General features: G+C 47.2%; 2 pseudogenes; both read right to left on the minus strand.

The window, feature by feature from the left end:
• Positions 1-6,655: 6,655 nt before the first annotated feature.
• Positions 6,656-9,707, minus strand: LOC132534696 (uncharacterized; annotated as a pseudogene).
• Positions 9,658-9,783, minus strand: LOC132534796 (small nucleolar RNA SNORA70; annotated as a pseudogene).
• Between the last annotated feature and the right edge of the window lie 3,404 nt (positions 9,784-13,187).

A 13,187-nucleotide genomic window follows, 5' to 3' on the forward strand; every position in this document is an offset into this window, starting at 1 on the left:
TTTCTCTCTGTCCTATCTAACAACGAGGGGATGCATTGGATCGACATTCTCGTGGTGCATCCCGTGAGTACCCATTTATTGGGGAAACTGATGATCCTTCCTAGCCGACTGAATCCACATGGATCCCAGTCACTTTCAAAGCCAGCAACAAGCAGACATCAGGCTCAACCTGACGCTGTTGACTGGCTACGGAAGAAGGGCAAACGCTAGAAGAAGAAGAAGATCTAACAACGATGACTTCAATAACAACAACAATAAACAACAAGGGCAACAAAAGGGAAAATAAATAAATATTTTTAAAAAGATAGGGAGAGGGAGGAGAAGAGGGGGAGAGAAACTACAGCACTGAAACTTCTTTCAGTGCAGTGGAGCTCAGACTTGAACCTAGGTCGTGCTCACATGGCAAAGCAGGACACTACCCGAGTGAGCTATCTTGCTGACCCTGAAAGCAGCGCTCAGGCTTGGCGCTGCTGCTTCTCAGAAGGGCCCCGGCTGCTGTTGCTCCGTGTGCTCAGGCACCCGGTGAGACAGGCTCCTCCAGCCAGTTAACGATCCCAAGCGAGCAGCATGCCTGAACAGAGACGAGCTTGACAGCATAAATAATGTCAAGTTCTGTGACATAATTGAACGACATATTTGGGGGAGGGCGGGAATGGCATCATTCACTCCTGGGGTTTTGGGAAATGACTCTAATGGGTTTCCTTGAAGAAGAGTGTCCACAGGGAGAGCAGACCTCTTGATTCATTTATTTACTAACTTATCTCATGAGAAAAAGAGCAAAATTGAGGGGCCAGGCGGTGGCGCACCAGGTTAAACACACATAATACTAAGTGCAAGGACCTGTGCAAGGATCCGGGTTCAAGCCCTCGCTCCCCACCTGCAGGTAAGACACTTCACAAGTGGTGAAGCAGGGCTGCAGGTGTCTTTCTCTCTCCCTTTCCACTGCTTCCTCCCTTCTCAATTTCCCTCTGCCCTATCCAATAAAATGAAAAAATTGGCTGTCAGGAGCAGCGGATTTGTAGTGCAGCACCAAGCCCCAGTGACAACCTTGGAGGCAAAAAAGAAAGAAAGAAAGAAAGAAAGAAAGAAAGAAAGAAAGAAAGAAAGAAAGAAAGAAAGAGGGGGTGGTCAGGCACAGCAGGTTAAGCACACATGGTGCGAAGTGCAAGGACTGGAGTAAAGATCCCCGGTTTGAGCCCCCGGCTCCCCACCTGCAGTTGGGGGGGGGGGTCGTCACTTCACAAGCGGTGAAGCAGGTCTGCAGGTGTCTAGCTTTCTCCTCTCTTCCTTTCCTCTCTCGATTTCTCTCTGTCCTATCCAGCAACAACAACAGCAATAACAACAACAAAGGTACAACAAGGGCAACAAAAATGGGGAAAATGGCCTCCAGGAGCAGTCTATTAGTAGTGCAGGCGCCTAACCCCAGAGACAACCCTGAAGGAGAGAGAGACTGAGAAGCAAACACAGCATCCCACCTGGTACTTGGGGTGTTGAGGGTGGACTTTGGGGCCTTGGGCATCCAAGTCCTGCCTTCTAGTGCTGAGCCCACACCCCAGCTATTTGGAAGCACCTCCCTCCTTGCAGTTAACTAGAGAGATCGTGGCTGGAGAGACTGCTCACCAGGGACTATGCCAGCCTCACCACACAGGTTCAAACCCTGACACACAGAGAGAAATGGAGAGAGGAGGGGAAGACAGACAGGGGGAGAGAAAGACAGACACCTGCAGACCTGCTTCAACGCTTGTGAAGAGACTCTCCTGCAGATGGGGAGCCGGGGGCTTGAACCAGGATCCTTATGCCGGTCCCTGCGCTTTGCGCCACCTGCGCTTTAACCCATGGCGCTACCGCCTGACTCCCAGCAGGATGGAATCTTAATGGCACTTGCAATTCGGTGGCTGTGGCTTTGTAAATCTCTGAACCTGGTTGTATTTTGTTGAGTTTTCAAGTGACTTTCTGTTGCTTTTTTTTTTTTTAAAGTTTGTCAGAGAAACTATGAAAAGCCTCCTACTCCACAGTCACACCTCCAGAAGTCCCTCTCTCTCTCTCTCTCTCTCTTACTCTTTTCTTTCTCTGTCTTGCTGCCTTAATGGATAAGTCTGAGTGGTGAGATCATGTGTATACCAGACCCTGCAAAATAAAATTTAATTTAGTATTTAAAAAAAAAAAAAGAGAAGACAGTTCCTTTGGAATGAAACAGGCTCTGATGCTCAGACTGGCTCTGCCCCTAATTAGCTGTGGGCATTTTCCTTCACCTCTCTGAGCACCTGCCCCAACACCCGTTGTAACAGCAGAGGCAGCACCTGTTTTGCAGACTTACGGCGAGAACGAAATAAATAAAATCAACGTATATTAAAACAAAAATAATTCAAGGTCTGCTGATACTTTCAGCAGAGTGAACACTTCTTTCCTTTCATGCCTCCTGCCCTTTTGGGATTCTGGAAGGACAGTCTCTGAGAGACAATGATGAGAGAGAGAGAGCACATGTGATGTTGAAGTTGTCTGGATGGGGTCCCCCCTTCAGCCATAGCCCATACCTCCAGGGCCTCGCGCTCCCTCTCTGGGGACCCAGGAGTCTCAGGGAGACTGGGCTATGGTTCTGGGGCCAGCAGAACAGAGTCTGCCCAGTGCTGGCCCGGCTCCCGCTGCCTGGGCTGCAAGGGGGCTGCTGCCCCGGGTTTGGCTTGCTCTGGAGAAGGGAGATTGCTGTTCCCTTGGCCCTCGGCGCTGTTTATGTGAATTCATCCAGCCCATCTGGACTCTTCACACAGAAGCTATTTCCTGCAAGCATTCCAGCCTCTCACTTCCCTCCCCCACCCCCGAAACAGATCCCAGGCTGTGTACAGTAACCCCCAGCTCTAGACATCAGCATCACATGCTCCGGGGGCGGAGGGGGGTGTCCAAGCAAGTTCCTTGAGTGAAGGTCTGTGGAGGGGAAGCGAAGGCCGTTCCTGATCCTAGCAGCCAGCCAAATGGCTCTTGAAAGACCTACAGCTTTGCTCCTGGGTGTGGCTCAAAGCTCTTTCAGAAACCAAAGGTCTAAAGAGAAAGAATTAAGCTCAGGGTGAGAAGTGAAATGTGGACTGTACAGGGTATAAATTGTATCAAAGCAAAGGACTCTGGGGAAGAGGTGGAGGGATGAGTTCTCCACTCAAACTAAGTTTGAGAAAGGAAAAAAAATTAATATCCTATATGAATGTAACACCACTATGTTGCCTTAGCAAGTCACCTCCCACCAATTCTTGTTATATTAAAATAATGCATTAAATATATATATATATGGAGAGAGAGAGAGACAGAGAGAGAGAGACAGAGGCTTCTACAGGTGGGGCAATAGAGTAGCAGCTGCTGGCTCATGGTGAATTCACCCTCTTTTTTTTAATATTTATTTATCCTCTTTTGTTGCCCTTGTTGTTTTATTGTTGTAGTTATTATTGATGACATTGTTGTTGGATAGGACAGAGAGAAATGGAGAGAGGAGGGGAAGACAGAGAGGGAGAGAGAAAGATAGACACCTGCAGACCTGCTTCACCGCCTGAGAAGCGACTCCCCTGCAGGTGAGGAGCCGGGGCTGGAGCCCCCGTGGGTCCTTGCACTTTGTGCCTGGTGAGCTTAACCTGCTGCGCTACCGCCCGACTCCCGAATTCACCTTCTTTACTCCATCTTGGATGGAGCTCGAAGATATCATGTTAAGTGAGATAAGTCAGAAGCAAAAGGATGACTATGGGATGATCTCACTCATAGACAGAAGTTGAAAACAACATCAGGAGGGAAAACACACAGCAGAACTTGGACTGGAGTTGGTGTATTGCACCAAAGTAAAAGACTCTGGGGTGGGGGAGAGGGTTCAGGTCCTGGAACAGGATGATGGAGGAGGACCTGGTGGGGGTTGTATTGTTATGTGGAAATGTTATGCATGTACAAACGACTGTATTTTACTGTTGACTGTAAACCATTAACCCCCCAGTAAACATATATGTTTTAAAAAGAATGAACTGGAAGCTGCCAGGCTCTGATGGGTGGGTGCATCTCTGTGCCCGTCTCTCCTGGAGTTTCTGGAAACCTGTTTTCAGTTGGTGTGTCAGGGGTGAAGGCCAGAGAGCGCTTTGCTTTGTCTTCCAGCCTCACTCATTTGCTTCCTGACTTTATTCAGAAACGGCCTGGAGAAGGCAGTTTGGAAGCGCACTTTCACAGGGCTACTGAGGTAAATCTCTTCAGAACAACAGCAAACAAAAAGAGGCCAGGAGATCGCTTACCTGGTAGAACACGTGCCTTGCCATGCATGAGGTCCTGGGTTCGAGCCCCAGCACTATGCGGGAGCACCACAGACAGCACCACAGGTAGTGAGACTGTGCTGTGGTGTATTTCCTGTTTCTCTCTGTCTCTCCCTCTGAAACAAAGAATGAAAACACTGGCCTGGGAAGGTGGCTCAGTGGTGGGGCCCCTGCTACGTGAGGCACCTGCAATATATGGTCAATTGATCAGTCTGTCAATCAATCAGTCAGTCAATCAACCAATGGAAGCTGTGTCCTGCTGTTGGCAGGAGCATTTCCCTCATTGGCTGAGCTGGTGCTGCAGAAGCGGCCTCCCCACACCCTTTGCCGAGCACAGGGCATCCAGCAGTGCCAGGTTTGGCTGCGTGAGAACGGTTTCCCAGCCTCCCGGTCTTGTTTCCACGAGGTTCCAGGCTTCTGTCGCTGTGTGCCCGCTGACAGGAGAATAACGTTAATGTCACTTCCCCCAAATAACCAGCACTGAAAAACAAAGCTGGAATGGGAGAACAAAGTCACAAGACACTGCCTGTTCGGGGCAGAGAGAATCATCTTCAACTGAAAAAAAATCAAATCCAATCTATTCTTGGGTCTGAGAGATAGCTCACTGGGTAGAGCATGTACCTTGCTACCCACCTGGGGGATGTTCTGACCGCAGAGGAAACTCTGGTGCAGTGGGGGGAATGCCGTCTCTCCCTCCCCCCCTTCTCTCTCTCTGTCTTTCTCACAGACAACCTGGCTGGAACCAGGCTGTAGGCAGTTAGCATGTCAGTCAGCAAAGGTCTGAGGGCTTAGTGACTTCTGGAGAGAGGCACTAGGACCACAGGGACACAGCTGCCATTGCTCTTTCTGCTCACCTGCAAAACAGTGAGACAGCACAAGCTTCACGTCACAGGGCGTGGAGGAGCAGAACTGAGTGCAGTGTGGGCCAGAGAGGGAAAGCGGGTGGTGGGGGAAAGGGTGGTGCATTTTCTTATTTTTTATTTAGCTATTTCATTTCCTTTCACTTCATTGTTATGAGAGAAAGAACGAGAGAGGAGAGACCAGAGCTCCACTCAGGATGTCAGGGGTGGAAGTCCTGCTCCCGCTTTCTGGGTCAGAGACAGGTCTGAGTTGCAGCTCAGAGAAGCTGTGGGAATGTTTCCGCTTCAGTGCTGACACCCAGCCCAGAGGAAGAGTGGGTCCTGTCCGCGTCTGCAAACCTGTCTCACTTTGTACTTGTTCTTTTATGTACTTATCTGGGAGAGACACACAGAGAGAGACTACAGCCCTGAGGTTTCCTTTGATTCAGTGGGGCCAGGTTCACACCTGGGGTGCACACACGGCAAAGCAGTGCCCTGTCCAGGTGAGCTATTTCACTGGATCTTGTTTGCGTTTTCTCTCACCACCAGGGTTATTTATTATTGAGGCTTGATTTCTGCTTGACTCTACTATCCCTGGTGGTCTTTTTTTTTTGTTTTTTTTCAGTAGAGGGTGAGAGGCAGAGATATAGAAGAGAGAGACACCGACACCTGAAGCCCTGCTCCACTGCTTGTGAAGTTTTCATCCTGCAGGTGGGAACTGGAAGCTTGAACTTGGGTCCTTGTATTCTTTCTCTCTTTCTTTCCTTTGTAGTGTGGTGTTGTGTGCTTTACATTGGGTTCTAGTTCTCCCCCGCCAAGAGAATTGGATCAGTCCTGTTAATTTCGCGGGCCGCTTGGCCCCGCCCCGAGGAACCCCGCCAGAGTGCCAGAGTGACAGAGTTGGAGAGTTCCTGAGTTGCAGAGTGAGAGAGAATGCTTGTGCTGCCGCAAAGAGACAGCAGAGTTCTGTTTGGTGATTAGTTTGGTTTAGTTTATGAATCGTTGTTCCTGAATAAAGAAATACAGCTTCCCTGCCCAGCCGTTGTCTCCGCGTCTCTGTTACCCGCCCGTGAAGCTAGCCCGGCCAGCAGGAGCCGCCAAAATTTTAACAACAGTGTGGTAAATCAATACATTCCTTGATGGCTATCCTATCAATTTCTTTCCTTATTCCTCTCTCTCTCTCTCTTTCCTTCTCTCTTTCTTTCCTTTGTAGTGTGGTAAATCAACACATTCCTTGATGGCTATCCTGTCAATCCCCATATTTCAAGAAGCACCACAGTGATTTGTTCACTCATGATTTTTGTTGTTGTTGTTGTTGTTGTTTTTAAAACTATTTTATTTATTTTATTTTTGAGAGAGATGCAGAGAGAGAAAGACACAGAGATAAACACCAGAGCACTGCACAGCTCTGGCTTATTGTGGTACAGGGGATTGAACCTGGAACTTCTGGAGCGCCAGGCATGAGAGAGTCTTTTTACATAACCATTATGCTATCTACCCCGCCCTGTTGTTGTTTGCAAAATAGAGATGGTGAGGAAATAGAAGCCTGGTGATATGGGAATAAAATTCTTTAAAGATCCATGGCTCCAGGTTCAATAGAGGCAACAGAGAGTATTTGATGTAGCTTTTTGACTTGAGCCAAATTACTCAGCCTCGCTGATCTTTCATTCCCTTGTCTATAACGGGAGTTAGTGATGACGATTCCAGAGACACATGTGGAGCCAAATGCTAATACATTAAAGGGTTTGGCAGAGTGCAAGCAAAAAACAAATGCCAACTCTAATGGAGTTCTAGCACTAGGAACAGTACCAATGGTCTGAGAGTTTAACAAAAGTTTTGCTTCTCACAATTATCCTCTCAGGGTTTTTAAAAATATATTTATTTATTTATTCCCTTTTGTTGCCTTTGTTGTTTTTTTATTGTTGTAGTTATTATTGTTGGATAGGACAGAGAGAAATGGAGAGAGGAGGGGAAGACAGAGGGGGAGAGAAAGATAGACACCTGCAGACCTGCTTCACCACCTGTGAAGCGACTCCTCTGCAGGTGGGAAGCTGGGGGCTCGAACTGGGATCTTTTTTTTTTTTTTTTTTAAAGCAGGATCTTGATTTATTGTCACTGATTAAGGGACACCTCTGAGGCTCTCAGGAGTGCAGGGCCCGCCACTTGTCCAGGGGACCGCAGTTGGGGTTGTATTTGACTCCACAGCCGTCTGGGATGAGACGCTTTTCAGCCACTATGTCTTCAAGTTCATCTGCGTTAAACTTGGTGAAGCCCCACTTCTTGGAGATGTGGATCTTCTGGCTTCCATGGAATTTGAACTTGGCCCTGTGCAGTGTTGTTAAAATTCTCGGAGGCTCTTGCCGGCCTGGCTTGCTTCACGGCGGGTAACAGAGACGCGGAGACAACGGCTGGGCAGGGAAGCTGTATTTCTTTATTCAGGAACAATGATTCATAAACTAAGACAAACTAATCACCAAACAGAACTCTGCTGTCTCTTTGCGGCGGCGCAAGCACTCTCTCTCTTACTCTGGAACTCAGGAACCCAGGAACTCTGTCTCTCTGGCACTCTCTCTTACTCTCAAACTCTGAAACTCTCGAACTCCGGAACTCTCCAACTCTGGCACTCTGGAACTCTCGTACTGGGGAACCCTCTGAAACTCTTCCACTGTGGAACTCTCTCTTACTCTGTAACTCTGAAACTCTCGAACTCAGGAACTCAGGAACTCTGTCACTCTCGAACTCAGGAACTCCCTTACTCTGGAACTCAGGAACTCTGGAACTCTCGTACTCGAGAACCCTCTGACTCAGGAACCCTCTCTCGGGGTTCCTTGGGGCGGGGCCAAGCAGGCCCGCGAAATTAACAGGACTCATCCAATTCTCTTGGCGGGGGAGGGCTAGAACAAACCAATGTAAAGCATACGACGGGCCATGGGGCAGGGCCGCGGTGGCCTATCATGGCCGCCACCCCTGGGCACCTAGGCCCACGCCTTCTACAAAGATGGCCTGCCTGCCCTCTTTCTATGAATTCTGGAACCATCCCGGGCCTCCCGGACCCCCGGGCTCCCTGCCGAAACTGGGCACACGAGATCTCCAGCCGCTGGACAAGCTGGAGTACGCAGAGACTTGTGCAGAGATCTCAACCTGCAATTCCTAGAAGTGAAGCTGTGCGGGAATGGAGCTGCTCGGGAAGCCACCTCCAAATGGTGACCCCCCCCCAACCACTAAGACAGTACAGATTTAAATTCGTGTTTAAAATGACATGTCTTCGTAACAAAGGTTTCTCTCCTTGTGTATTAATGACCATGTTTATGTGTATGTTTAAAGTTTGGTAAACAGTAGCTTTAAGGCTAAATTCTTACTAGTCAAAGTTAAATGAAAAAGGTTTTCAATGTAATTCTCATAAAGATAAAATTAACTTACATTTAAAGTCTAAGGTAAAAATTAGTTAACAATCAATATATTTTAACTAAGTTAGTCTAAACAAAAGGTTAAATAGACTTGTTGATATGTAAAACACTACCTTCTCTATTAGAAATGGTAGATCGCACAATGGCTATGCTAATTATTCTCATGCCTGAGGTTTCCTCTCCGGCCCACACCTAGGGTGTGTCTCCATCTTGAATGGGTGTAACAAAAGGTTAAAAGACGTTGTTGATATGTAAAAGTCTCAAATTCCTTCTCTATTAGAAACGTTGGATCGTGCAGTAGATATGCTAATAACAAGTTTTGTTTCATAGTAAGTAAGTTGCAGCCAGCTGCCTGTGGGACCCTAGGCCGTTCCCCGCCCCCATACAATTGCCCGGCGAGGCAAGTAGCCCCCCAGAGGCAAGAAATGTTTTTTTTTTTCAGATATGGCCCCCTCAGGCCTTCCCTTGGCAACATGCTGGTTTTTGTTATATATGTTTCTGTTCACCCCACACCCTTGATATTATAGTCATTTAGTTAAAAAGAAAAGGGGGAATTGTCGTATGCTTTACATTGGTTTGTTCTAGCCCTCCCCCGCCAAGAGAATTGGATGAGTCCTGTTAATTTCGTGGGCCTGCTTGGCCCCGCCCCAAGGAACCCCGAGAGAGGGTTCCTGAGTCAGAGGGTTCTCAAGTACGAGAGTTGGAGAGTTCCTGAGTTCCAGAGTAGAGTTCCAGAGTTTCAGAGTTGGAGAGTTCCTGAGTTCAAGAGTAAGAGAGAGTGTTTGTGCCGCCGCAAAGAGACAGCCGAGTTCTGTTTGGTGATTAGTTTGTCTTAGTTTATGAATCGTTGTTCCTGAATAAAGAAATACAGCTTCCCTGCCCAGCCATTGTCTCCGCGTCTCTGTTACCCGACCTTGAAGCTAGCCGGCCCGGCAAGAGCCTTACGAAATTTTAACAACAGTGCAGGGCCTCGATCACACGCTCTTTGTTCTGCAGCTTGGCACGGATGGACATGATGACCTGGCCAATGTGGACTCTGGCCTCGGTGCCCTGAGGCTTCCCAAAAGCACCTCGCACCCCTGTGTGGAGCCTAAGGTTAGGGACAGGAGGTCAGGCATAAGATGAACACAGAGCAGGAAGGGCTGTCTCCAGGATCCCTTAGGGCAGCCTATACAAGCAACAGGCTGCATACACTACCCAGGAGGCTACTGTTTGAAGCCACTGCACACCGGGCTCGAACCAGGATCTTTATGCCGGTCCCTGCACTTTGCACCACCTGCACTTAACCCACTGTGCTACTGCCCGACTCCCTCCTCTCAGGTTTTTTTTTTAATATTTATTTTATTTATTCCCTTTTGTTGCCCTTGTTGTTTTATGGTTGTAGTTATTATTGTTGTTATTTATGTCATTGTTGGATAGGACACAGAGAAATGGAGAGAGAAGGGGAGACAGAGAGGAAAAGAGAAAGATAGACACCTGCAAACCGGCTTCACCGCTTGTGAAGTGACTCCCCAGCAGGTGGGGAGCTGGGGGTTCGAACCAGGATCCTTATGCCTCTCAGGTTTTTATAGACAAAGGAACAAGGGCTCAGGGAGGAGTGGTGCCATGCTCCTCTGCGCATAGTGAGAAAGTCAAAGCATTGGATTCAGCCCCTATTAAACAGGGATTCAGCCCATTTTTTTTTTCTTACAGGTTGGGGGTATGGATTGATTTGGCAACATCCATATCCAGCAGAGAAGCAGTTACAGAAGCCAGAACTCCCACCTTCTGCACCCCATAAAGAACTTTGGTCCATACTCCGAGGGAGGGGGGAGAAGTGTTAGGGCTCAGAGCTCCAACTCCATCAGGACCCAGAGGGAGAAGAGAGAAAAAAAATAATGAAGGACATTCGGAAGTAGTAACAGGGGTAGGTGTTACTTGGAAAGGAAAAGAAGGCAGGGCCATAGGAAAAAAAAAAAAGGCAAATGTATATAAATATAGATAAATCATTACAGAAATAATAGTCAGCCCTTATCTGTGACCTTGGGAGCACTACTGCAGTTTCCAATGGAGGGACACAGAGCTCTGGTGGTGGGAAAAGTGTAGAATTATACCCCTGTTATTTTATAATTTTATAAATCAATATTCAATCACTAATAAAAAATGGAAAAATAATAAAAGAAAGACATCTGGCATATAAAGTAGATTAAAAGTAAAAAAATCATGCTTTTTATTTAAAGATTTATTTCTTTATGTATAAAAATGACAGAAAGAGAGAGATCATCTTTTTTGACATCTGCAATGCCTAATACCAGCTCAGGACCTCATGCATATGCGTCCAGCTCAACCCACTGCAGCTGGCCAGACCTCCCCAGCTTTTGTTTTGCTGTGTCTGCAGTATCCTTGATGCTTAGTCCCATGACACCGTAAAAAAGCATTCATCGGGAGATGGAGGCTGGGATGGAGTCACAGGGGCCTGGATCTGAGGGCCCACAGTCTGTGGGGTGGTGCAGCTGTAGGTCACAGGACTTGCAATTGTGAGGAGGTTTCAGCCCCAGCTCTGCATATGTTGGAGCAGTGCCCTGATTCTCCCCGCTCACTAAATACAAAAAAAAAAAAAAAAAAAAATTTCTTGGGAGTCAGGCAGTAGCGCAGCGGGTTAAGCACAGGTGGCACAAAGCGCAAGGACCGGTGGAAGGATCCCGGTTCGAGCCTCTGGCTCCCCACCTGCAAAGGAGTTGCCTCACAGGTGGTGAAGCAGGTCTGCAGGTGTCTATCTCTCTCCCCCTCTATCTTCCCCTCCTCTCTCCACTTCTCTCTGTCCTATCCAATAACAATGACAATAGTAACTACAAAAACAAAAAGAAACAAGGGCAACAAAAGGGAATAAATAAATAAGTATTTAAAAAATTCTCTTTCTTTTTATTAGTCATTTAATATTGGTTTACAAAATTACAAGATAACAAGGGAACGATTCCACACCATTTCCACCACCAGAGTTCTGTGTCCCCATTCCCTCCCATGGAAACTACAGTGGTTCTCCCAAGGTCACAGATATAATATTATTTATATTACTATCTATCTATGTTTTTGCTCATTTTTTGAGCAAAAATCTGCAACTTGGTGGCTGAAATGCACTAACACATAAACAGGACAACAATGTTTAATGACCAGGAACCATAAAGTAGGAATAGAGTAAATGGGAATAGAGATTTTGGGGTGGATAGAAGCTAGGAAATCTATTTAATTTTTGTTTATAAAATGGAAATATTGACAAGACTATAGGATAAGAGGGGTACATTTCCACACAGTGCCCCACCCCCAGAGCTCCATACCCAATTCCCTCCCTTGATGGCTTTCCCTATTCTTTATCCCTCTGGGAGTATGGACATCTATTTCAGGTATGTTCCTAGGGGCCCATGATGATGGTATATTTGCTGGAGCTTGATAGCTAACCTGAGGGTAGACTGAAATTATTGTCTGAGAAGATGGTGTCAAGAGTTGAGAATGAGGCTAGAAAGCTGGATTGGGGAGGTGTATGTGGTGGTGCACCTGGTTAAGTGCACACACTACAACGCGGAAGGACCTGGGTTCAAGCCTCTGGTCCCCACCTGTAGGGGGAAAGCTTCACAAGTGGTGAAGTAGGGCTCCAGGTGTCTCTCTGTCTCTCTCTCTCCCTCTCTCTCTCCCCCTCCCTTCTCAACTTCTCTCTGTCTCTACCCAAATAATAATAATAAATGAAATCTGGATTAAGCCAGAGAGTAGCTCCCAAACTTGAAGAAAATATATAAACACAATGAACTACTTACCATGTCAATCTGACCTAGGGCCCATATCCATTCATATGAAATGGTTTTTGAAGCTGGGGAAAGAGAAGGTGGGACTACAGGCATCCAGTGGAGGGGGAGGTGGCACCCTCTTGCACTGCAGGCAGGGCCCGAAACACAGCCTGCCAGCTTGAGGTGTCCCCGGTGCCAAGGTCGAGGACAGCCCAGACTTACGGAGACAGTCAGGCTCCTAAACCTGCCCTCCCCAGAGGGATGCTGCAGGTTCTTCTGGAAGAACCCTTTGCAATGCCTGGGAAAAAAAAAAAATTGCTGTGTAAGTTAAAAAAAAAAGCCATGTTGCTACATGTCCCCAGGCTCCAGGGATGTTTGCTGACAGGGTCTGACTCAGCTCCTTCCCACAACTTGAAGAGCTATCTCCATTCCCTGTGGGTTTTTTGAAGATGATTTACTTCATGGGAGTGAGGGGAAGAGGGCGAGGGAGAGGGAGAGAGACCAGAGCACTGGCTGGCTCTGGCATAGGGGATGCTGAGAATTGAATCTGTGGGTCCTGGAGGTTTCAGCAAGTTGGCTGCTCTGCCTCTGTGCTCTCAGCCCTGCCTGGGTTTGTTGTTGTATTAAATCTTGTTTGTCAGACTGGGGAGACAGAACAGTGGTTCTGCAAAAGACTTTTATGCCTGAGCCCCAAAATGTCCCAGGTTTAATCTCCAACACCACTAGAAGCAGAGCTGAGCGGGGCTTTGATCTCTTCTTTTCTTTCTGTATCTTTTATTAAATATAAATAAAATATTAAAAATAAAACTTGTTTTTCCTCATAAAATGTGTTAAAAATTTAAGGGTTTGGTTGTAAACCACTTAGTTATCTAGGTCGTGTCTGATATTAGTAACGACAAAGTTTTTTTTTTT

Source organism: Erinaceus europaeus, chromosome 19 (assembly GCF_950295315.1).
Source record: "Erinaceus europaeus chromosome 19, mEriEur2.1, whole genome shotgun sequence".
NCBI classification, from domain to species: domain Eukaryota; kingdom Metazoa; phylum Chordata; class Mammalia; order Eulipotyphla; family Erinaceidae; genus Erinaceus; species Erinaceus europaeus.